Raw genomic sequence first — 23,392 nt, 5'->3', positions numbered from 1 at the left:
TTTAGTTTTTTTTTTCTTCCCCCCCCCCCCAAAGAAACTCTGCTAGAAGTTGATCTCCTTTGAGCATTTGTTCAAACAAATGGTTATTGTGTTTGGTTTTCTTTTTACAGTGAAATTCTATATTTTAAATATCGTTTAAAAATAAATTTATGTGCTCTTGTCTCTGAAATTTGTGGGTGCTACAAATTTTCAGGCATAACTTGTGCTAGTAAATCATCTGGGATTTTTTTCATTTATTTGGTTCTTTTTTCCTTTTTTTTTGGTGGGTTTTTTTGTGGGTTTTTTTGTTTGTTTGTTTGTTTGTTGTTTTTTGTTTGGTTGGGTTTTTTTGGGGGTTTTTGTTTTTTTTTTTTGTTTTGACCTGTTATGTTTTTGGTTGTTTTTGTTTTGGAAGGGAGAATCACTTTCAAGTAGTTAACCCCTATTTCTTAATGATTTGATAAAAGAAAAAAAAAAAAAAAGAAAAAAAAAAAAGAAAAAAAAGAAAAAAAAAAGTTATTCATAAAAATAGAATTTAGGCTCCTTTTTTTTTTACTTTCATTCATCATATAGACAGAATCACACCCAAATCCAGATGAGATAAAAAGAAGTCCTCTGTGTCCTAAGGGGATCTGAGGTAATATTCAAGAAGTATCTGTGTGCATGGCGGCGGGTATGTGTGTATGTGTGTGTTAGAACATACCACATCCTTTTTCATATCCTGCTTTCAGACTGGAGTTCTTTCAGGATCATGAAGTTTTTGGAAATTCTGATCTAAGCATGGCAAGCATTGTCTCATCCAGCTATGAAACTAACTCCCTCTATGCTCTGGCAATATTTTCATGAGTTTCTGCAAAAAATGAAGAAAATTATTATCTACTTCACAGATGTTTTTTGGGAAAAATAAAATTATATTTGCAACACACTTAGAAGAAAAAAGTATTATCATAACTCCAAGTCCAATGTCACAGTTCTTATAAGAAATTTGAATTCTAAAACAATTTGGATTTCACAAATCACAGTACTAATGTCTTGGCATATGCAAACGTTTGAGTCAGTGCTCTGCCTGTGTTTGGACTTGAGAATTACTACCTGTGGTGCATGTTAACCCTAATATCTGCACCTGCAGAAACCAGAAGTTTTTTGAGTGAAAATATGCAAAAAAGTATTTCAACAGATATAAGAATCCACAGAGAACATGGATGAGCATTCTCCTCTTCTTTAACTTACTTATTTTCTTTAACTTTCATATTTTCTATAAACTTACAGTTTAACTTACTGTATTTTCAATTAACAACAACACTTGATGTTGGGGCACCCATTCAGAGAATAAAATAAAAATGTAGGAGAGGAAAGCCAGGTTTAGAAGAAAAGGCATTAGAAGCAAATAACAGGAAAGAGAAAGGATATATGTTGGAATTAATTTTTATCATTTACTTCCCCTGGGAATCTGCAACTTGCAAGGGAGAAACTGTTGGCTTTGTCTGTGCTTGGAAGTCAGCTACACATCTGGGGTACAAGAATACATAGGAAACTGTAAATTTTAAAGAGAGTGGTCCAAAATACTACTTTCATAAAGAGGATTTGGGGATGGGGAACACCCATGTTTCTAGTAGTTTCTGTTTGTTTCCAGTCAAAACCAGCTGATAGGACCAAGTTAGTGAACAAGTTGATCTGCATCAGAGCTTCCCGAAGATGAATTCCTGGGCCTGAGATTTCTGCTTCCAGATGAGACAGAGGAGGGGGGCACATGACAAAAGGAGAGATGGGGACTGACAATGGGACAAAGGATGGGAGATGGAAAGAGAAAAGCAGAGCATCATATATTTTGCTAGTGACTAGTGTTCATTTTCATTAATTACTGAATATTATCAGCATACTGAGCTGCTAAAAAAAAAAAAAAAAAAAAAAAAAAAAAAGAAAGAAAAAAAAAAAAAAAAAGAAAGAAGACACCGTTCCAGAGATTTATCATCTGGAGTATCAAAAACTGGTGTGACTTCATGCTATGACTCTAAAGCCAGTCTAAAAGATACAGCCATTCATAACTATAAAAAGCCATTGGGGGGGGGGGGGGGGGCGGGAGAAGGCGGCAAGAGAAATTAGCTTCTTTTCTACTTATTGCCTCAGTGCAGGAGAACTACAAGACTAAATGCCCATGGTTTAATTTGCCTACAGTTTAACTAGAGTGCTTGGGAAAGACTGACAGTAAAGACCATTCTGCTCCTGCACGTACTCTGCTTTCAGAATAGCTTCCATTGTCATCCTAGATGTGTTGCAGTGATCTTGTGACCTTTTCTGAAGGTAAAAGAAGTGAAGAAGAGTTTGAGTGTTTTCTAAACCACAAATTGGATACACAGTTAACTGAATGCAGCTTCAAGTACCTGAAGCAGGATGATATATGTGAGTTAATCATGCTATCTCCAATGGGCACTTATGTGAGTTAATTTACCTTACCCTGAAGCAAGAATGCCTTATATGATAACATCCCATTTAACCCATTTCTCCCAACAGGATGCCAGTACAGGTGTAGCCATATGCACCAGAGATGCCCTAAGTTAAGGGATTGAAGTAATTCCCTGAACCTCCCCCAACATCTTTCCTGTCACTCTTCCAGAAAATTGTTCCATGACCTTCACTACAACTTCAGATCTGCAGTGACCAAAACACTCCATTACATGAGCTATGCTGAATTACAAGAACTTTACAATTCACTCCACCCATCCTGTTTACATCATCTGTATGGAAGGCAATGAAAAAATATCACCATGAGGGTAATGTGACAGGGAAGGGAAGAAATATTTGCTACTTCTTGTCACTCCTGAAGGGCAATGTGCCCACATCAGTGCTTGGGAAGGTGAGACGCCGTTTCTGATTTTTTATTCAATTTCTCACAGCCACAATTCTTCTGCCAGGAGGTACAGTTAATAAAACAAGAGGGTTCTGCTATTTCTTTCCAGTTCAGCCAACTATTCTAAGAATCCCACTCCTTATCAAGTGTCAGAGCAGGCTGAGTACTAGTCTGAAAGGTAGAGAAGAAATGTTAAATATGCTTATGGTTGATATAAAAAATATTAAATATTCCAAGGTAGATTATTCCACCAGTCAACTTATAGAACCCTCCCACATCTAAGGCAAAAGTGGGGCATTGCAGGAAATGATTATTAAATGATAAATGAGTCTCAGGAAAAACATATATGCTATCTCATTCATATAAACACGAAATATTTTGGGGGGTTTTTGTTGAAAATTTCAGCACTTGCAGGTGTAGTGTTTTCTTTCTTTTGTATTGATAAAACAGACTTCTTTCCCCCCTAACTGATTAATATTTGTCTCTCAATAATATATGTTTAAAATAAGAAATTCTTCCACCATTAAAATGTCCCTTTAAACTGAAGTAAGAAAAAAAAGTCCTTAAACAAATGCCACAAAACTATTGACCAGTATTAATATAAATCAGAAATCAAGGACAACGTTGACTAATAGGAAGAAAAGCACTGACTCCTCCCTGTGTACATGTATGGGTGTATGTGTTCACAAAAGCATGGAAAGAATTTATTTAGTGAAGGATAGAAAACCATTTATAATGGCTTTTCTGACAAATTCCTTAAGAATTTTACCGTGAATTGTGTAACTGTAGGTGAGATCTTTGGACTGTCTAGAAATGCTTACACAGTAGGTGTTTTTCCTAAAGAGATACCAAATTTCAAATAGAACTAAATAAATAAATTTGTAAAAGAATCCTCTATAATAAGTGATACTCTTTCTTCAGTGTGCCAAAAAAGAGCAAGGGGACATATTGATTAAAATGAGCTTAGTATTTGCTACATATATTTTTGAGATATATATATATATATATATATATATATATAAATTAATTTCAAACTCTTGAAAAATTTGCAATAAATTCTGTATGGAATTTTTTTTTTTTTTATAATTACCTAGAACCTGTACAAGTTGTCTGAGTTAAACAGGAATTAGGGAATTAGGAGACTTAGACACATCTGAAATAAAATAATAAAAATTTATCTCAGCAATAGAATAAAAATAGCTGAGCATAACAAAGCAAACAAAACAGAAACAACAGGAGTTGGTTTAAAATAGGGTCTTTGGAATTTAAATTTACATTTCTGGTTCCCAACTCCTAATATTTTGGTTCCAGGCCACAATTACCTTTTGAAGATTGAAAAGCCATGATTTCCATTGAAAAGTATCCAGAGGATATTAACTACCAAGAATTAAACTATCAAGAAGATAACTCACAGAGTTATAGCAAAAATGTATAAAACCTAATCTTAACCATGACTCAACAGCTAGCTTCACTTTGCCCAGAGACCAAGCCTCTCCTAGATATGAAAACTACCAGTGTGGGCCTCTCAGTTATAGAAAATAGCCACAGTTTTAGATGACAAAGCGAGAATTCATTGTTACTGCCAAAATTTTTATTAGAATTCGCCTCAAGGAACTCCAAAAAGAATCAGCTTCTCTCATAGGTGGAATAAGTAATTCAATTTGAAGTTTGGTTGTTGTTGTTTTTTTTTTTTCCCCTGCATTAACCATTGTAAGCCTCCTGCCTCAGTTATTTAATTCCTCACAAATTTTTACCATTTGAGTTCCAATTTTCTAAAATTGTTTTCCCTGGGGTTGAGTATGCTAAGAGAATTTCAACAATAACTGTTCTATTCAAGTTTTTAACACTTGTCTTTGTAAGTTCAACGTCTTTTTTTTTGTACAAAATACTCTATACATATAGAACTACCAACTTAGTAATGCTCAGTCTCTAACACTCTGAGGTAGGGTTTTCAGCCACTTGAGGTGGAACAAAAAAACACATTTGCACTGTCAGTTCTTAAAGAAATGTCTTAATATAAATAATCAAACAGGGATAAAAATGAGCATTAATCTAATCATAATTATAAAGTGTGATTTGAATTACTCTGCAGTACTTCTAGTTTTTTTTCTTAAAAGTTGAATTTCTAAGAAAGGAATTTAATCAGAAATCTCATTTATCCATTCTAAATGTTAGAAGATTTCCTGCTTCTATTAATTCATCCAAGAAGAATATGTATGTTACAATGAGGTAAGCACTGAAAAGAGTTCTCTGTCTAAGACACAAGTGCACTGGGTCTCTCAATTTTAATTATTACCAAAAAAAATCCCATTCAGAGTAATTTTATTAGGAAGACTGAAAAGTGTCTCCAAGTAGAAATTTAAACATGAGGGCTGGATCAAGTAGAGCTTGGTGGCAAAAGGACTTCTACAGGAAATTTTGGGTTTGAAAAAATATGAATTTGGGGGGAAAAAGAAGAAAACAAAAACACAGAGTATTTAGACTATGTGATTTGATCTTGGTAGTAAAAAAACAAAAATCTCTTTTTGGAAGATAGTTGCAATGCTTACATTCAGTTCTGGAATTGCATTTAATTTTAACTTTTATGTAATAATTTTTTTAATTTAAAACTTCATTACCTTTTACTTAACATTTTATATAAAACCTTTCAATGTTGAACATTTTTTAAATTTTATTTTAGGTGATACATTCTGAAAAAAAAAATTTGATTCTTCAAGAACTGATTATACATGAAACTGTAAAGATTGATATCAAAGTGAAAGTGATTTCAGAATATTCTTATTTCCAGTAGCTAGAAATTCTGGTCTCCAGACAACACTTTGAAAGACTCTCCAGTTAAATGGTCTACTACTGAGTGCTGACTAATTTTTAGATACCTAAATTTAGGTGACTGTAAAAGGATGATGACGTGGTTTTCAGAAACTTAAACTGGTCTGAAACTGGAAGTTCTTTGGATTGGGAGAATCTTCAAAACGTTTATATATTTACTTCTCATAATTTCATCATGTATATTTCAAAACTGTATTACCTGTAATTTTAAACCATGTGTATAGATAGAGAGACATATATAAGATCCATGAGTTTTCACAGATATAACTAGGTTTTCTAACTTCCTCCTCTTTAAAACAAAGGTGAATATACACTTAAGTATATCCATTTCGAAAAAACGATTTTTTTTTTTCTACATGAATTGTTATTTCTAAGTAGGTAGTAAAATATAACAGTTTCAAATATTATTGGGGCTGGGAAATAGCTAACAAAAATGTCTGGTATAAAAAAGGGGAGGAAATCCATTGCTTCATTTCCCACTAGTTTGAAAACCGTCAGCTGGTAGAGAGCCCTGTTTAAAAAATAGCTGACATGAAACAACATTACAGCCTCTGAAAATGTTTTTACACTTTTCACAACTGTAAGCACTATCTCCCTCTCAACATGTAAGCCTTCATGCAGAACAAAGCTGCTGTGGCTGAAGCCTTTATACAATTCAAAAGTTTGATGTGCCAGACTTGGCAGAAGCCTATCTCTCATTAACATCAAAGGCTCTCAAATAAAACACCATTAGTGTTGTTTGGGTTTTTCATGAGCAGTGCATATAAATACACATCTCTTACACTGTCATTGTTGTATTATCCTTCAAAATTAATGATGACTCTGGGACACAGAAATCTGATTCAGAGCTGGATTTTGAATCTTTCACATTCAACACACAGATTCAAGAAAATGGGTTGGTGCCCAGTGATTTATTTAGAAGCATTTAAAAAAAGAAAAGAAAAGAAACGTAAGATTTGCAACTGGATTTTGCAGACTCTTCTAACATCTTCCATGTGCCTCTCTCTCCCCCTCTCATTGCCTTCCAGGCCTCATATCTGGCTGTAATACATCTAATTTCTCAGTTATAGATGTACATCCATTCAAACATTCTGAGTCAAACCGTTACTTGGAGGGAAATCACTCCAAATGGACTTTTAAGCTTTCAGTTGTACATCGTTAAGGTGTTTGAAGAGAAAAATTCAGATGTGTTTACTTTTGTGTACCTGCTTCTAAATCTATCGAAAACTCATATGTTTCTAATATTACATTTTTCTGCTGTTTGATTAAATGAAGCAACTGACTGTAGTTCAGGATTTCCTGAAGATATGATAATATTGAAGCTTTCCTGAAGTACATGCCCTAAAACTTATAAATCAGTGCATGAAAATTTGGGCAATGTTTTGAAAAAAAGAGAGCCAACATATTAAAGGGGTTCTTTGATTTAAATTTATTTGGTTTTAATTTCTATGTCTTGTTCCCAATCCTAATTTCTTTAGGAAAAGTCAGGACAGATGAAATGCCATAAACTTAGCAGGTTATCAGCTCAGTATAATTCACCAAAGCTTCCCATTCTGGCAATGATTTTATGCCAGTAAGTCATTCCAGGTCTAACAACTTTTGTTGCTGTTGTCCTCGTGAATGCAAATTGGTTAGAGCACATAGTTGATGCCAACAGGAATCACAGTTAATATCAGTAAAACCAAATTAAATGAGCCTGTACAGTAAAAAAGAATAAAAAAAAAACATCAGGGAAGTGAAAACAGAAACAGACATAAGGCCTTGAAGAGACCTTTCACACCTCCAGCTGAGAAAGGCATATGATTTCATTTTAATGATTACTCTTTTTTTCTCCTCTATGATGAACTGTTTTTGGCTAATTTTTAATATGTTATACTGCAATGCCAGTAAAAATTTTGGGCACATTACATTGGAACAAATATATCAAATAACCCTGTATTATTTAGAATTCTAGGTAATTTCTTTTTTTTACCATGACATTATCATTAGATTTTAATCATTATGTATTTATCATGAAATTGTGAATTAGGTTTTAAAAAGATGAGTTACCCAATATTTTAAGTACTTTTGCTTCTAATAGTGATTTTCATTTAAAGTTATGTAAAGAAAATTTAAACACACAGCAAGCCTCCAATTATAAATAGTTACAGACAGAAACACTTTGTAAATACTGCTTGTGATATTTCCTTTAAACACATTCTTGATTCTCCTCATTCCCACCGGAATTTAGGAGTGTTCGCCATGGACATGTCCTTAGTAGGTTCTGTATGAGTGACGGTGGAAAAAGGTTGTATACAAATGGCTCATTCTTAAATGTATATGATGCTGGCATTCCCATGTGTATGCAAAAGCAAATACCATGACTGTTTCTCAATTTATACCATTTTCAAAATCAAAAATTACTGATTTTGTGTAAAAAGTTTGCAAGTACTCTTTTTGACACTAAGTAATTTCTTTGAAATATTTCTAAATGAGTATGTGGCTTTTGACAAAATTCTCTCATTGAGAATTCTTCAGAGCAATATGTAGTCAAGCAAAGCAACTTAAAATTATTAACAAGTCAATAATCCAGTTGAATAAACTGATAGAGGTATTCTAGCAAACAAACATATTCAATTAAAAAAAACTGAGCATCCACAAAATGTCTTTAAAGACTTCCTAGTGTTTTTTCTTAGACATTAAATAACCTTTTCTACAATGTTTTCTCATTGGTGTTATAAGGTGTAATCATACCCTGTCTCTTCCTATTATTCAAGCCTACCACAGGTGTCAATTCCTTCAGTAATTTTATCATGTATCAGCATGTATCAGTTTATCAGCACTGTTCCAGATTGCTAAAATGATGCAGGATGGCATAGTTACAAGATTCAGACACTGGCATTGTAATTGTTATTTTGTTGTAAGTCAACTGATGTTTATAACATTGGAATGGCCACAGTCATATTTAATGGTGATTACTTGCCATAGACTAATGAGATACTGGGTGTTATTTCCTGCCAAAATAGAGAATATTTCTGAACTCAGTAAAAGCTTTGACTTGCATTATTCAAAATGGCATATTGTAGTAATTATAAACTAAGAGTATTGCTGCTACAACTCAATTCCCAAATCAAATAAAAAACATTGAAACAGCATAGAAGATTCTGAGAAACAAACATGGTAATGGAGTGTCTTTGTAAAGCATCTGAACTGGTTGATGATAGCTCCATTTATGACTGTTGGTAAACTGTGTGTCTATTCCAAGTAGAGTTTGGATAAAAACCCCAGAAAACTGGCCAACAAATTATCTGCTTTTTATGCTGCTAAACAAGAAACACTAGCTATAAAAAGTGATGAGAAGGAGAAAAGCTTTTATTAGTGTGGAAGATTTCAGAAAGTTCTATAGGACATAAAAAAGATGCTTTATCCACCACCACAATATACATCACTCTGCAATGAATATGGTCAAGTCCTTTTGGCTGATCAACAGGAGACACTGAATACAGGCCCTGGAGTTTTTGACAGTTTGCCAACATATTCTTCTTTGAGCAACATGAAATGAAACTTTTCCCCATCTAAAGGCATCTAGCAGTAACTGTAAAAGGTATTATTGCAAAGCAAGGCAGGAACTACTAAGGTCTCTTCAGCAGAAATCATGGGCATCATCTCCTAATCAGAATATCAATGGAGACTTTTTCTGTAAAGTGGGATTTGGAAAAAGTCATGTGAACATCATATACCTTTAAGAAGCTTGCTCAGTGCCAGGATATATCACTTGTTTTAGCTTTGGGATAAATTACTGTTTGAATAATACAGCGAAGTTGCTTTAAAAAAATCCTTTGGGAAAGTCAAAGCTGTTTGTGATTTCTGTGGACAATAGTACATGTAAGTCAATGCCAACTGTTTGTCTTTCTAGCTAAACTAACAGAACTAACAACAGTTAGTTAGTTATCTTTAGATACTCGTGAAAAGACCTGCTGTCCAGACAAATTTGTAAAAACTTCTTCATATTTTTTTGCATTGTGGCAAGATGGTAGGGGATTCAATGTAAACAGAATCTTTAAAGATACTTCTGCCAAAGGTTGTGCCATGATTGAACACACACAATATAATGTCCAGCACATTACTGACTCTGATTGTGGTACCAAGCACTTCAGATTGAACTTGACCCAAAAAACCCGAGATCATTGTCCAACCCTATTGCAATGAAAAGAATTTGAGTCAAAAATATGTGCAGTGACAACCCAACTCTGAAATATATTAAAAAGTTTTGCATCATAATGTTTCAGTCTAATGGTATATAACTTAGAGATGCAAACCCACAGCCAGCTTTTGAGAGACTAAAACATCATTCCTAGGCAGAAAGAGACATCTAAGTGGAGCAATTTCTTCCCCACTAAATGGAAAATGGCATAATAAATCAATAGGATATGCCATGGTCATTGTTCAATAGTAACAGAAATGGCACCTTTAAAAAATGTGTTTCATTACTGCTTGGGAAAAAAAAAAAAAAAAAAAAAAAAAAAAAAAAAAAAAAAAAAAAAAAAAGCACAATGACAAGCAAACAAGCAATGGGTCAAAACCAGCTGTCTGTCTTTTAACTATTGGGGATATTTACAAGCATTGTATTAATATTATTGGCTATGGCCAATTAAAAAGTATTATATACTCCTTTCAGGAGGTTCTTCTTGAAAATTTCCCTGCACATTTCCATGGATTTTTTATGAATTTTGCTACATTTCTGTTTCCAAAGGCATCAAGGTAATGCCCTCTTCAAGTACTCAACGTAGGCAAAAATAGTCATTTCATTCACTGTAGGAGTACATTCTATAGAAAACCATTTTATTTGAAAGACCTATTATAAGAACAGGTAAAATTGTTGGTGAATTGGTAGAAGATTAAGTATTGAGGAAAATAAGCAGATACTATTTATTTTAAACAGATGCAAATATTTCCTTGTGAGAAAAAGAATGAATCTTTTCAAAAAGATTCTGGGGATAGACTGAAGTGTTTTTTTCTTTTTCTTTTTTTTTTTTTTTAATCTTATCTTTATGTAGTTCATAAACACTAAATGCAAACCACAATTTTCAAAGAGTTCTTAAATTAATGCTAAAGTGTAGAAACAAGGCAAAAACAATTACAAAAATTTTCAAGCCCTAAAGAAAATATTTGCCTTTGCTAAGTCAGTACAAAATCATTGCTTGTGCAAAGGAAACATTGAAACTTAGATGGTGGAATATGGATGTTTCAAGAGAACAAAGTGCTGTCTTATTGAATTCATGCCAGAATCAGGCAAAGAATGACAAAGAAATATTTTGACAGATTATGCCATGAGATGTTCATTTCCTGTTACCAAGGAAGAGGCAGTAGCCAAAATATTTCAGCCTTCTGGCCTTTATTGTACATCTGCTGTTATATTGTTGTTTAGCACACCAAGTTCTCATTGACCAGAAACTTAGTTACTATAGTTGTTCCTCCAAAATCATAGTCAAAACCAGATGTTTTAAAATGCACATTATGTTATTTTGAGGTTAGTTTTTTTTCAGATAACTTGGGGGAAATCAAGTGTGGGCTATACATACATAGACATAAGATAATGTGCATTTCTTCTGAGACTAGGCAAGTTTGACTCCAAGGAGAAAAATCATTTGCTTAACCTATACATTTTATATTAGGGATATATTTCTCTAATTTACCTGATATGATTCAGTTTTTATAAAACAAATGCATCTGTACCAAGGCACAGAGCTAAATTTTCTGTATCTATTGTGAGATCTTCCCCAACACACTACAGAATTCAGGCAATGCTAAATACATTTTGCAGTAATTGCATAAATCTCCAGATATGACACAATACAGAGATACTAAAAAGAAGGAGCATAGTTACTAGATTACTGTTTAAAAGCATGGATTTTACATCATTTTTTAAAAAAATACTAAAATACAGGGTATATAGGAAATACACACAGAACTACAGCCTCCTTTACCATAAAATCTTTTCAATTGCTATACCTTTACACTCCATCCTCTTTAAGTTGTAATAATACTGTTCATTTCATTTCTTGAAGGCTTTAGTGTGATTTGTTGTAGCTAAGGTGTTGTTTTCAGTGGGGTAGTAAAAAATTGAGATGTTTGTGTAACAAGAATGGGCTGTGTTCTCTTTGGTGACACAAAGTAATCCATGAAATGAGTAAATAAATATAATTTTTAAAAGGTCTTCCTGTTGCTTCCAAGATTCCTGAAAATAAGTACTTACACTATCCTGCTGATGGGGAAAAAAAGTGAAAAAAACTAAAAGAACAATACACTAAACACTCTTCTAATTAAAGAGAGCTATCTATTTCAAAGCTGAAATAAGAATTTAATCATTTAAATATTTAACTTACATTTATTTAATTGAAATCTGAAGCCTTTTTTCTTCCAAAAAAAGTTTTACAGATCTTGTAAAGAATAGGAAGCAACTTAGACAAAGGTATGCATGAGATATTTTTTCCTAAGAAGAAAGAAGAACAGAATGGTAAAGCAAACAAAGGCTATAAATCAGATGATAAAAAATGCACATTGTGAAAGAATGATGTCCTGTTTGGGAAGGAAGAATAACTAAAATAACATGCCCTCAGCTTTCACTACCTGTAGCAGAAATGAGTTCAAAGAAATAGCTAAGCAATCAAAGATTAAAAGGAAACACGAGATCACATCTGTCAGAATCTTTTTTAACTTTTTTGATGGAGATTTGCCACATTTAGTCTTCTAATTCCAGAAGGAAAGGAGACAATTAGAAGGTTCTTCATTATCTGTTGGTTGACACTGAGATAAGTCAATCTTTCTTTAATCTCTGTGATGCTAATAACTTTTGTCCCAGCTTTATAGAAAGTGCTTAGAATGAAGGGGGAAAAAAAAAAAAAGATGTAAACGTGTTTAAAAATCCCTCAAAACCCCAACCAAACAAAAAAACTCCAAATCCAAGCCCCTTCTCTCTGCCAGTAACGTTTTCTCTTCCAAGGCAAATAGCAGACTTATTTGGGCTGCTGTTTAGAATGTATGCACAAATATATAGCAGAATGGTAAAGCTCTCTTTACATAGCATGCAAAGGAAACTTTTCTTAGCTTATTGTTTTTAACATTTCTTTCAGAGGCCTGGCATCACCAGACATTTCTGGCATGTCTGTTTTCATGAATATGAATATATTCTATTTCATTGCTGTTGTCTCTGTTGTGATCACTTGTTTTACATCCTGTTCATCTGCACAGATCTTTCAGATTACCAACTTATTTTGGGGAAATTCAGACATCACTATTCCCAGGTAATCATAATATTCCCTTTAGCTAAATTATGCAATCTTCTCAAGTTCATTGTCTTAAAAACGTAAGTTTTTTTCTTTTATATTAGAAAAGTGTTTGCTGTTTCTCTATGCACGTATTTATATATTCGTGTGGGTACTTTAATTCATTAATTATTTATATATTCATTTGTGTACTTTAATTCATTAATTATTTACATAATTCGTGTGTGCACTTTAATTATTTATATATTTGTGTGTGTACTTTAATTCAAAAAAATTGTCTCTTGAAAAAAATTGTTCTCCTACTTTTCAAATGGACTTTTGCTGTTAATAAACACTGAATATATAACCAGTCACTCTTGAAACTATACTGAAAATATTAAGAGCCATAGCTTGATCTGAGACAAATGAAACTATTTTATAATATTTATCTTTCCTTTCCCTAGAAATTTCTTAGTAATTTCTTTTCTTAGAAAGGACCAGACACTTCACTGCATAAATTATGAACTCTCGAGGAATAAAAGGAGACATGAGACATTTTGAAATCTCCCAAAAGTCCAATCTTACATCTGATTTGATCTATCATAAAAGGCACTTTCTAGATGTGTTGAGATATCTGTGATCTCTGTTGGTTGTTTATCTTTAGTGAACTGTATCTTACTTTACCAGATTAGGGTAAATTTAATTCTGCTTGTAATAGAGACTTTACAATGAAAAGTCCCTGAAACCTTCCAACTTCTTCAGTATTATTGCAACATCCATGGATAAAAATGCACCTCTTCCAAAGGCAGACTGCAGAAACTAGGAAAGCTTGCTAAAAGCTTGATCAATAGAAATAAAGTATTGTGGAAGAAAAATGTGGAAATATCCCTCTGTGTATGTAATTATTGTATGCTTTTAATGCCTCTTAAGAAAATGCCGCATTTCCCAGGCCTGCTGAATGTGCTGTAAGGCATTTCACTGTGGCCTGACAGAATGGTCCCCAGGACCATCACTGGCCAGGAAGCCTTTGCTTTCTGAGCACATAGAGAGCAGTTCTCCTGTGCACATGGAGCACACCTGCAGCGAGTGCCCTCGTGACTTGGAAAGAGCTTGAAGAAGACAGAGGTGAAGACTAGGCTGCTCCTGCTGCCAGAACTGATTTATCCAACTTATGACAAGTGCCCAGCATGGTGCAAGAAATCTCTGAAGCAGCCCAGAGGCTACATGGATCACTTTTACAGGACAGTTATGCCTCAGGTGTCACCCATTTGTGGGAAGACAGAGATAGTGCTATCCTCTAATATATTGCCTCTGATATATTGCAGCTGTGTTAATTACCAAAGAGTGGGAACAGCCTTGCCCTCACAGCCATAGGTGTAATAAAAGAGAGAGTTAGTGGAGAGTCAGGTGGAGTGTGCTGGCTGTGCTGTGAGGATGGAGGGACAGGAGGTTGTGTGAGAGACAGACAGGGTTAGGTGGCTGTGCCAGGGACAGGAAGTGGTGAGCTGGGACTCCAGAAGGAAGAGAGAAGAAGGAGAGAAAGAACCAGAGCTGTGTGGAACTGCCTATAGGATTGCTACATAGAAAAGGTATGAAAGATGTCTGATAACATGGTGCTGATGCTTGAAGCCCCCTGAGGTTTTTATAGAAGCACACTCAGTGCAGTGGCCATCTTGACTACAACACCCATTACAGGTGCATACACAGTAACAAGGTGTATTTTGTCTCATACATGTTAAAGAGGAAGATTACAGAGAGGGACTATGTCTTTTGCAGGGGTTTTGTAAGCTGTTCTTTAGCACCTCAAATGTCTTTTGTCAGAATGATGCCATCTAAGGCCCCCTACACAGCTGCTGAAGGGGCAGCCTCCAGAGGGATTCAAACTGTATGAAGACTGAATCCCTCCTTCTGTTTCCTCCTGAATAGCTGAAGATGGGGAGACTACAAAACAGACTTCAATATTAACAGAAAGTTCTCAGAACTGGGAAAATTCTGACTCTGCACTTGTTCCAAATTTTATGAAACTATATGCTGCAGAGGAAAGCTAAATCATGTTATGTGAAAACTGATACTTTAGCAGTGATCACCCTAAACAAATGGAAATAGAACTGAATCCACAAAATGTCACAAGACACAAGTATTTTTAAAACTCTTATTTTGCTGAATAGTAGTAGTGCTCACTCAATTATTAATTTTCTGGATCACAAAATCACAGAATGAATAAGTTTTGAAAGGAGCAGCTTATGTCCTGATTATAAAAATAAAACACTTTGAATTCATGCCTTAAACGTTTAAAGAAAAGATAAAGAGTACATGATGATTTTCTGAAGTGAGTTCTTTACAACTCTATTTCCAAACAGGGAGTCTTTATGTCAGCAGCACTATACCCTGCCAGCAGCAGTCTGGAAGTAAGTGAGACATAGTAATTTAGAGATGTGCCCAAAATGTGTCCATACACCTTCTTTTCAGCACTGCCTATTGTCAATTCAGGGCACAGGGTAACTTTTTGAAGCATTTAGGTTGTTCTGTATTAGATTTGTATTACGTTTTAGAGCATTTAAATTATTTTTGGTCATTTTTGCTCAGCCAAGTAAGCATGACTGCAAAAAGTATTTATTATAATAAGCCTTATTTCCATTAAAAATAATTACACCAGAAATTGAAAATGTATATGGCTACTTAGGAGCCATCACATCTCATAGAGACAGTATTTACGGTTTGTTTGAATACTTAAGAAAGCAGCAATAAACTGCAAGAAGAGTATTTAAATCCCCCAAAACAACACATCAACCCACCACACAGCATTCCTGTGCAAAGTAAATTGGTCTTTTCTCATTTTTGTTTACAATCAGCTCTTCATAGACTAAACTCCAGTAAGTTGTGGAGTTTCTGATGTCCTCTCTCTATATACAAACAGTGCATTCACTATAAACACAATGAGGGAGGTAGGAAATAGAACCTCACAATCAGACCCTGAAAAACTGACCCTTTACATGAAGAGCTGGTTGATAAAGAAAACTGGTGGGGTGACAAAAGGTAAGAGAAGCTTAAAGCATTAATGATTTAAGCAAAAAAGTATCAGCTTACTCTCTCTGATTTCTGCAATACTGAAGCTTACAAAGATTTAGTTTTCAGCCAGAAACAGAAGTTCATTTAGAGGCAAGTTCTGTAAGAAACATTTACTGTTTGCATATGTAATTGATAAGTACCCTACAGTACTAAACAGGATCACTTTGGTTTTAACTTAGGTTTCAGTGTTTACAAAGCTTCCAGGCTGCTTCCTATGAACTACTAAAGCTGTTTTGTATTCCAGAAATTTCTACTACACAAGTTTTGTAAGAGTTGAGTACACAGTAACATGGCTTTAAATCTTTCCTTAATGTAGTAATGTGCAAAGAAATTAGTAATATGATTTAAGCTTAATTTTCCAATATTCAGGCAAATAAAAAAAGAAACTCTTGAATATGGATCACCAAATATCTACTGCCTCTTAGAAAGATACATCTGTCAGATATGTAGTTACTTTGGCATGTTTTACTTTCAGGTTTAGGAGTTAGGTGGTCATTTGAGGCCATGTTCCAAGTACAAGAGATAAATAGAGTGTTGCCAAAACCTTGCTGAGTAACCAAAATTTCAGCAGTGTTATGCTACTCACAAATAAGCAACAGCCACAGTGACAATATGAGTGTTTCATTCAAAGGCACATTTTTAGATTAGAAATGAAGCAGAAATACTAAAAGAACCTTAGAGGGAAGTTAAAATAAAAGAAAGAGATATGAAGAATCAAATCTGAAAGTCATGGACGATGTTTTCATCCTGTCAAAGCATTGACTGTAAAAAACCTTTTGTATTGTGAGTGCACTGGACAGGTTCTGTTTTGCATACAGTTATGCAGATATGCTATCCCAACTATTCTGTCGTTTCACACAACACACACTATGGTACCACTCACCAGAGATGATTTCTGAGTTGGGATAAAGTCAGTAACAGTAAGGTAGACAACCATCTGCAACCTTTATTTAATGTTTCTAAGGATTTCATGGCAGTACTTAAAGATGATTTGGAATTTCAAGTTACAGGACAGTATTTATAAGTTGAAATGTTTGACTGAAAGCCCTCCAGCTCCCCATAATGTGATTTCCATATTTCAGGTTGCTAATACACAAATATCCTGCACAGAGTATCGGATCATTCTTATTTCCTCTTCTGTATTAAAGCACCTAAATTGCAAACTGAGAAAATTAAATTAGTGGACAGCATTTTCCTATAATTATGTGCGGGTCAAATTTCAAACAATAATGTTTTTTTAGCATTTCCCTACAGAAGCAAAGCCTACAAGGAGTATTGGCATCATCCCGTCTTCCCTTAAAGAAACAGTGGCAAGTTTTGAGCCAGATCAGACTGAGGAACAGTGATCTTAAAGGTATGAAGTTCTTACAGATTCCCTGTGTTGTTCTGAAGGAAAGAAATTTAATCAGTGACCTAAGGGATAGAAAAGTTGAAGAATGATCTACTATTTGATAGAAGAGAATCCAGAAACATTATAAAAAATTAAGTTACATAAATTGCTGACATTGTTACTTTGCATCTTCTATTTGAGTATATGGATATAAGAGAATCTACTAAAAAATCTGATTTCATTTCACTATTGTTCATTTATTCATCAGAAGAAATTGCCTAGATATGATCTAGACTTAATATATTTCTGACTGATTAGAAGGGATATATCAAAAAAAAAAAAAAAAAAAAAAAAAAAAAGTACAATCAAAAAGTTTTGATCTCCATAAGTAGCCTTGTTCAAATTGATGTTGCTGATTTTATTATTTCTTTGGTCACAAGGAATTGCATCCAAAAATTTTGGTGAATAGGAAGGAAACAGGCATTCCATATTTCTAATGGAGACATTTGCAAGTAAAGCAAGCAATCTGATCATGATCTCTGATGAACAAGACGTTAATCTAATCTTTTCTGCTTCATGGAAGAAGAAGCTTATTTTTCCTATCTTTGTCTAGAATGCACAAAAAGTCGCCTGTTTTTATACACTCCAAAAAGCAAATTAGGCAACTGATTTTCGTCATGATCATTGCCTGACACTGTTTCACCAAAAGGTCACTCATTTCCTTGAACTTCAGTGTTGATTTCCTTTCTTTCAAGAATATTCATTCCATTTCCAGTGAAGTGTATTGAGGTAACTAGTTTTATTTAAGACAAAATTAATAATCACAGATTTTTCTGCTCTTCTCATAAACCATTAGAATTAATAGGAAAACAGAGTAACCATATTTATGAAAGGAAACTAGGGTATTTCTGTGCTTTCACCTTTTAAAGTAAGGATAAATTAACCTGTGGCATGCAGAGTAGTCCATACATGTGCTGGATTCAACACAATAATAATTGCATTAATTATACTTTAGAAAACTGGGTTACTCTGGATACTGTTTCTTTCGCAATGTTATCAAAGACTATGTGTGTTTCTGCCCCAGCCATTCCTTCAGTTCTTCTTGATCCCCCTTTCCAGACTTCTCCATGGTTATATCCACATCACAAAATCTGGCTTGAAAACTTGATCTATGCAATCTACTCATTAAATTTCTCCTGGGTTTTATTTTGCTTCTGGAAATGTTTTTACTGCTCCCATTCTCCCTGTGGTTGTCTTGTCCTACCTTTGCTCTTTTGTTGCACAGCTAAGAAGCAGGTGACAGAAGATTGCACTGACAGATTACATTGTATGCAGAAACACCAAGAAATTTCATACAAATCCCTGCTACTAAAGATATTTTCCTGTGTGGCCCAAAACCGTCCAATTAGTTCCTCCACTAGAACCTGTAGAAAGTCAGTAAAACCTTTACAGAGAAATGTACATACAGTCTCCCTTTAATTGAGTTCTTTGATATCTTAATCAAATGCAGGTAAAGGAAAAGCAAAAAATGAAGAAATACGGAGTAGTATTTGGGAGACAGAAGACAACAGTCCATTTCCAACAGAGACAGATATTAATAGACAAACTCCAAACTTTATCCACAAAATTACTCAAGACAAATGTTTTTATTTAGTCCTGATTACTGAGAGTTTCTTTATACAGTATTTTAGTAAGAATCGGGAATGCATTTTCAAAACAAATATCCTGACCACCAGAAAAATTCCAGGATACTACCTGTTTTGATTGATATCATATAGGAGGGTTTAAGTACATAAAGTATTTTAGTTTTGGATTAAATTACTGGAAGATGTGATTCAGAGCTTCACCTAATGTGCTCTCTGTCCTCACAGAATCCAGTTCATAGGATTGAACTAGAAACAGTCTGAAGTAAGCAGCCTACCCTACAAATTGCTGTGCTACAGACTATGAGGCTTCAATGACAACTGTTCTATTCTACTTCTATTGGTCTTCATCTCTTAATGACTTAACCATAACTTCATTGAAGAAGAATATAAAAACAGAAGCAAGTGGTAGCATTGTTAATAATGAAAAACTTACATACATGACCAATCAAAAATTTAAAATATAAAAAATTTTGGGGTTTTAGTTTTTTTAAAGGATAGATTTTTGTAATATTTTGGATGCTTTGAGGGATAAGTCAGTCAGTAACTGACATATCAACCTATGGAACTTTTTACATGCAATCTGCTACATAATTGAGCTGATTCATTTTACAAGTGACTTACTCTATATACTCTGTATTTGACTGAGAAAGAAATGCTCCTATCTTCAGGAGTTTGCATTCATTCTTTGGTGCACTCTCAGAGCACAGAAGGACTCCTCTGAAATAAGTGAAGGTAAAATTTGTGAAAATACACAGAGTAGGAGAATAATCAGGGTCCAAGTTAGGAGAATCATTGTGGGATAAATTTGGAAAAGAAGTATCTGATTCTTTTATAAGATAATCATCATTCATAAAATTCTGTATTTATTTTCTTTTTCTGATTTTTTTAGTGCTTCTATACATTTCTTATTTTAACAGGATGCAAATCTTGTATTAATATGTTCAAATGGTAGATCCTTACCTTAAAGAGAACTTAAGCACTTAATCTTATGTACTCTTCAAAAATATGTTTGTACAGAGGTCTCAGAACATTGGAACCATTGCCACAAGTTGTTGCAGAAGTCAGAAGCAAAAGCAGCTCCAGAAACTAAATACAGAAGTGCACAGTATATAAGCTTATTTGGGTTTCAAAGAATATTTCCAAGCTCCAATTCAGGAAGCATGCAAATTTCTGGAAGCTAAAAAGGTACACTTCAAAGGCAGTGTTATTTTGTCTTTTCTCTCTTTAAGACCTGACACTGGTACCACATGCCTCTGAATTAGAAAAAAAAAAATTATTTGACCCACTAAAGTTTTTCTTACAATAAAGCAACTTATTCTTGAAAATTACTACATTATGTAATAAGAATTCTCTGCACATAAAACTGCTAGATTTCCTGTTTCTCAGTCTAATTTAATTTAAAAAAAAAAAGGTAACGTATGACATGGACGGGAACCTCATGGATTTCAACAAGACCAAGTTCAAGATGCTGCACTTGAAGGGTCTGGGAAATCTCAGACACGAGCACAGGTATGAGAAGAAATCACTGAGAACAGCCCTGACTGTGAAGAAGGGTTTGGGGGTTCTTGTGGCTGAAAACCTGGACATCAGCTGAAAGTGTGCACATGCAGCCCAGAAAGACAACTACATCCTGAGCTGCATGTGGAGAGAAGTGACCAGGAGAGCCTGAAAGGGGATTCTGCCCCTCTGCTCTGCCCTGGTGAGACCCCACCTGCAGAGCTCCATCCAGTCCAGGGGTCCCAGTACAGAAAGGACATGGAACTGCTGGGGCAAGTCCACAGGAGGCCACTGAGATTATCAGAGGGATGGAGCTGCCCTCCTGTGAAGACAGACTGAGAGAGCTGAGGTAGTTGAGTCCTGAAAAAAGAAGTCTTCAGCACACCTGATTGACATCTTCCAGTACCCTAAGGGATACCTTATAAGTGCTTTATGAGAAGGAGGGAGAGGACTTTTTACACAGTCAGTGACAGAACAGGGGGCAATGATTTTAAACTTAGAGGGCAGATTTAGATTAGATGTTAGAAAGAATTTTTTACTCAGAGGGTAGTGAAGCACTGGCACAGGTTGCCTAGAGAAACTGATATTCCATCCCTGGAAATGTTCAAAGGGAGTTTGGATGGGGGCTTGGGCAATGTGATCTATTAAGTATCATCCCTGACAGAGGAGGTTGAACTAAATGATATTTGAGGTCCCTTCCAACCCAGGAATTCCATCATTCTGTGATTCTGTGACATTCCAGCTACCAGGGGTTAAACGGTTCCTTTTCTGGTTGCTAAAATCTCATTTTGCATAATTACATATGTATCTTCTGACATCACCAGGTATGAGAAATTTAACAGTGTTTGCACCTGGAAAAGAGGAAGGTAAAATACATTATTTCATCATTACCAGACGTGGAATAATGTACTTCTGAATAGGAAGTAGTCTCCACTGCTGCATGAAACTCCATGTTCTACAAATGATAAATTGTGAGAGAAATAAAGCCATTGGGAGATTTTTGCCAAGTAGTACTATTTGTAAGCCCTTGTAGGTCAAGCTCAAAAGATTAATTCCATATTTTTTCCTAGAATTCCTTGTTTCACTGACTATGTGTATGCCAACATATACTGTCAAGTGAAAAGGAAATACTATAAAAAATAGGTTCATTTCCTAGTGTAAAATATATTAAAGCATGATGTGACTAGCTTCTTGTGTCATTCAAGTACTAGGTTGTCAGTGGAGTTGTAGGCAGAAAAAATATTGGCAGCTATGAACATCATATTTGATTTCTGGGATACATATTTTTAAATTATAACCAGATACTTGAAACTGACATTCTTCCAGCCACAGACTTAGTTAGCAGTTTCTTTACATAAATTTTGAGCTTTTGTTTAGCATTACCACAAGAATACCAAAGCAAAACTACAACAGAAAACATTGCTGTTAAATATCTGCTTTCTAAGTGTAGCCTTCAACCTGTGTGCACTCTAGTTTCTTAAATGGCATAGTATTCCTCTATTTTTCTGTAATTTAACAGAATGCAACATACCACAACAGCAATTCTGTGAAGGGCAATAAAAAAAAAAAAAAAAAAAAAAAAAAAAAAAAAAAAAAAAAGGAAAAAAAAAAAAAAAAACACATAAATTTGATAAAAAGGCACTTCAAAAGCTTTGTTAAAAGATTTGGAATAGAACCAATTGTGGTTCCAGCCTATGGTGGTGGTGACACAAATATGTTACTATCTTCTGCTTCTCATCATGCATTAAAGCCCTGGGCTCAATCAATATCTAGTTTACCAAAACCACAGTCACATTTGGTATCTATTGCTACCCTTGTTTACAGTCTCAGAATGGAGGCTAAGCAGTAAGTTAGGGTTGGAACTGGACCCTAATCTCTTGTAGATGAGCTGTCAGATTGGGCTCCATAAAACTGGCTGGAGGAGTGTGAGGCCTCAGCAATAGTTACATAATGAAAACTGAGAAACTCAGCCTGTCAACAATTGAATATACACTTTTGTTTCCTTCTTCCAAATATTAACAAAAATAAAGGTTTCTGATTTTGCCATCTAAATATAACATAGGTACATGCCATCATTGTACAGTATACTTCCCAGAATCATCAAGCTCACCAAGAAATGCCAAGACATGCCAGAGAGTGGTTTCAGCCACCTTAATCTAATCTCCAGGTAGTAAAATTTTGCAGTCTCCACAGGCAATGTATGCCAATATTCCCTTGGCCTTCCTGTTTGAAATCTTTTTTGTTAAATCTAGCCCAGATCTTCCTTGTGGTAATTGTAAACCATTATTTTTCTTCTTACCTGCTATGGGTATGCAAGCATGTTATCCTTTCCTCTTTGTAAGAACATTTTAAGCAACTTTCTGTTGATGTTGATATTGAGTTCTGCTCCATACTGCAGATATTTTCAAAGTGTTGTGTTTATTCATTTCTAAATATAGAAACTTTTTCTTTTCTCCAAGAACTATATCCTTCAAGAAAATATTTTCTCATCTTTTTCCTTCCTTATGGTGAACTAATTAACCTCTCTTTGGTATGCTTCTAACCTCTATCATACACTGTAATTTTTTTGAAGTATACTCTATTACATTATCACTGAAAAACAGGTAAAATACAGCTGTGAAGATTTAAATTTCTACACCCCCCAGTTTAACAATGAGCCATTGATAACTATCTACTGGCTTTCAGCCAGTTTTGAGTCACCTTATGGAAATATGTTTAACCTACTTACAAGAACACCATGTGACACTATTTCATTAATTTTATTCAAGTCAAAACATAATCTATTATTGAAAAAGTCAATCTAGTCTGTAATCATTTGTCTTTGCAATACATTTTTTTATGCCATATTGTATAGGGTTGCTTACAAATTTGGATTACCTGTTTTCACATTGTCTGATGACTGAAGTGGCACTGATAAGTTTTTAATTTCTAACTTCAACATTTGACAACA

General features: G+C 34.5%; 1 long non-coding RNA gene across 1 annotated transcript; it reads left to right on the top strand.

Moving 5' to 3' along the window:
• Nucleotides 1–14,322: 14,322 nt before the first annotated feature.
• LOC136285995 (uncharacterized) lies at nt 14,323–22,941 on the top strand. Its single transcript, XR_010719660.1, has 3 exons — nt 14,323–14,489; nt 17,211–17,323; nt 19,963–22,941. It is a non-coding gene; the product is annotated as an uncharacterized lncRNA (long non-coding RNA).
• The last annotated feature ends 451 nt before the right edge of the window (nt 22,942–23,392 follow it).

This window comes from Chamaea fasciata, unplaced genomic scaffold (assembly GCF_029207755.1).
Source record: "Chamaea fasciata isolate MVZ Bird 193981 ecotype frontalis unplaced genomic scaffold, bChaFas1.0.hap1 SCAF_2, whole genome shotgun sequence".
NCBI lineage: Eukaryota > Metazoa > Chordata > Aves > Passeriformes > Sylviidae > Chamaea > Chamaea fasciata.
This window is presented reverse-complemented; position numbering and strand designations above follow the sequence as displayed.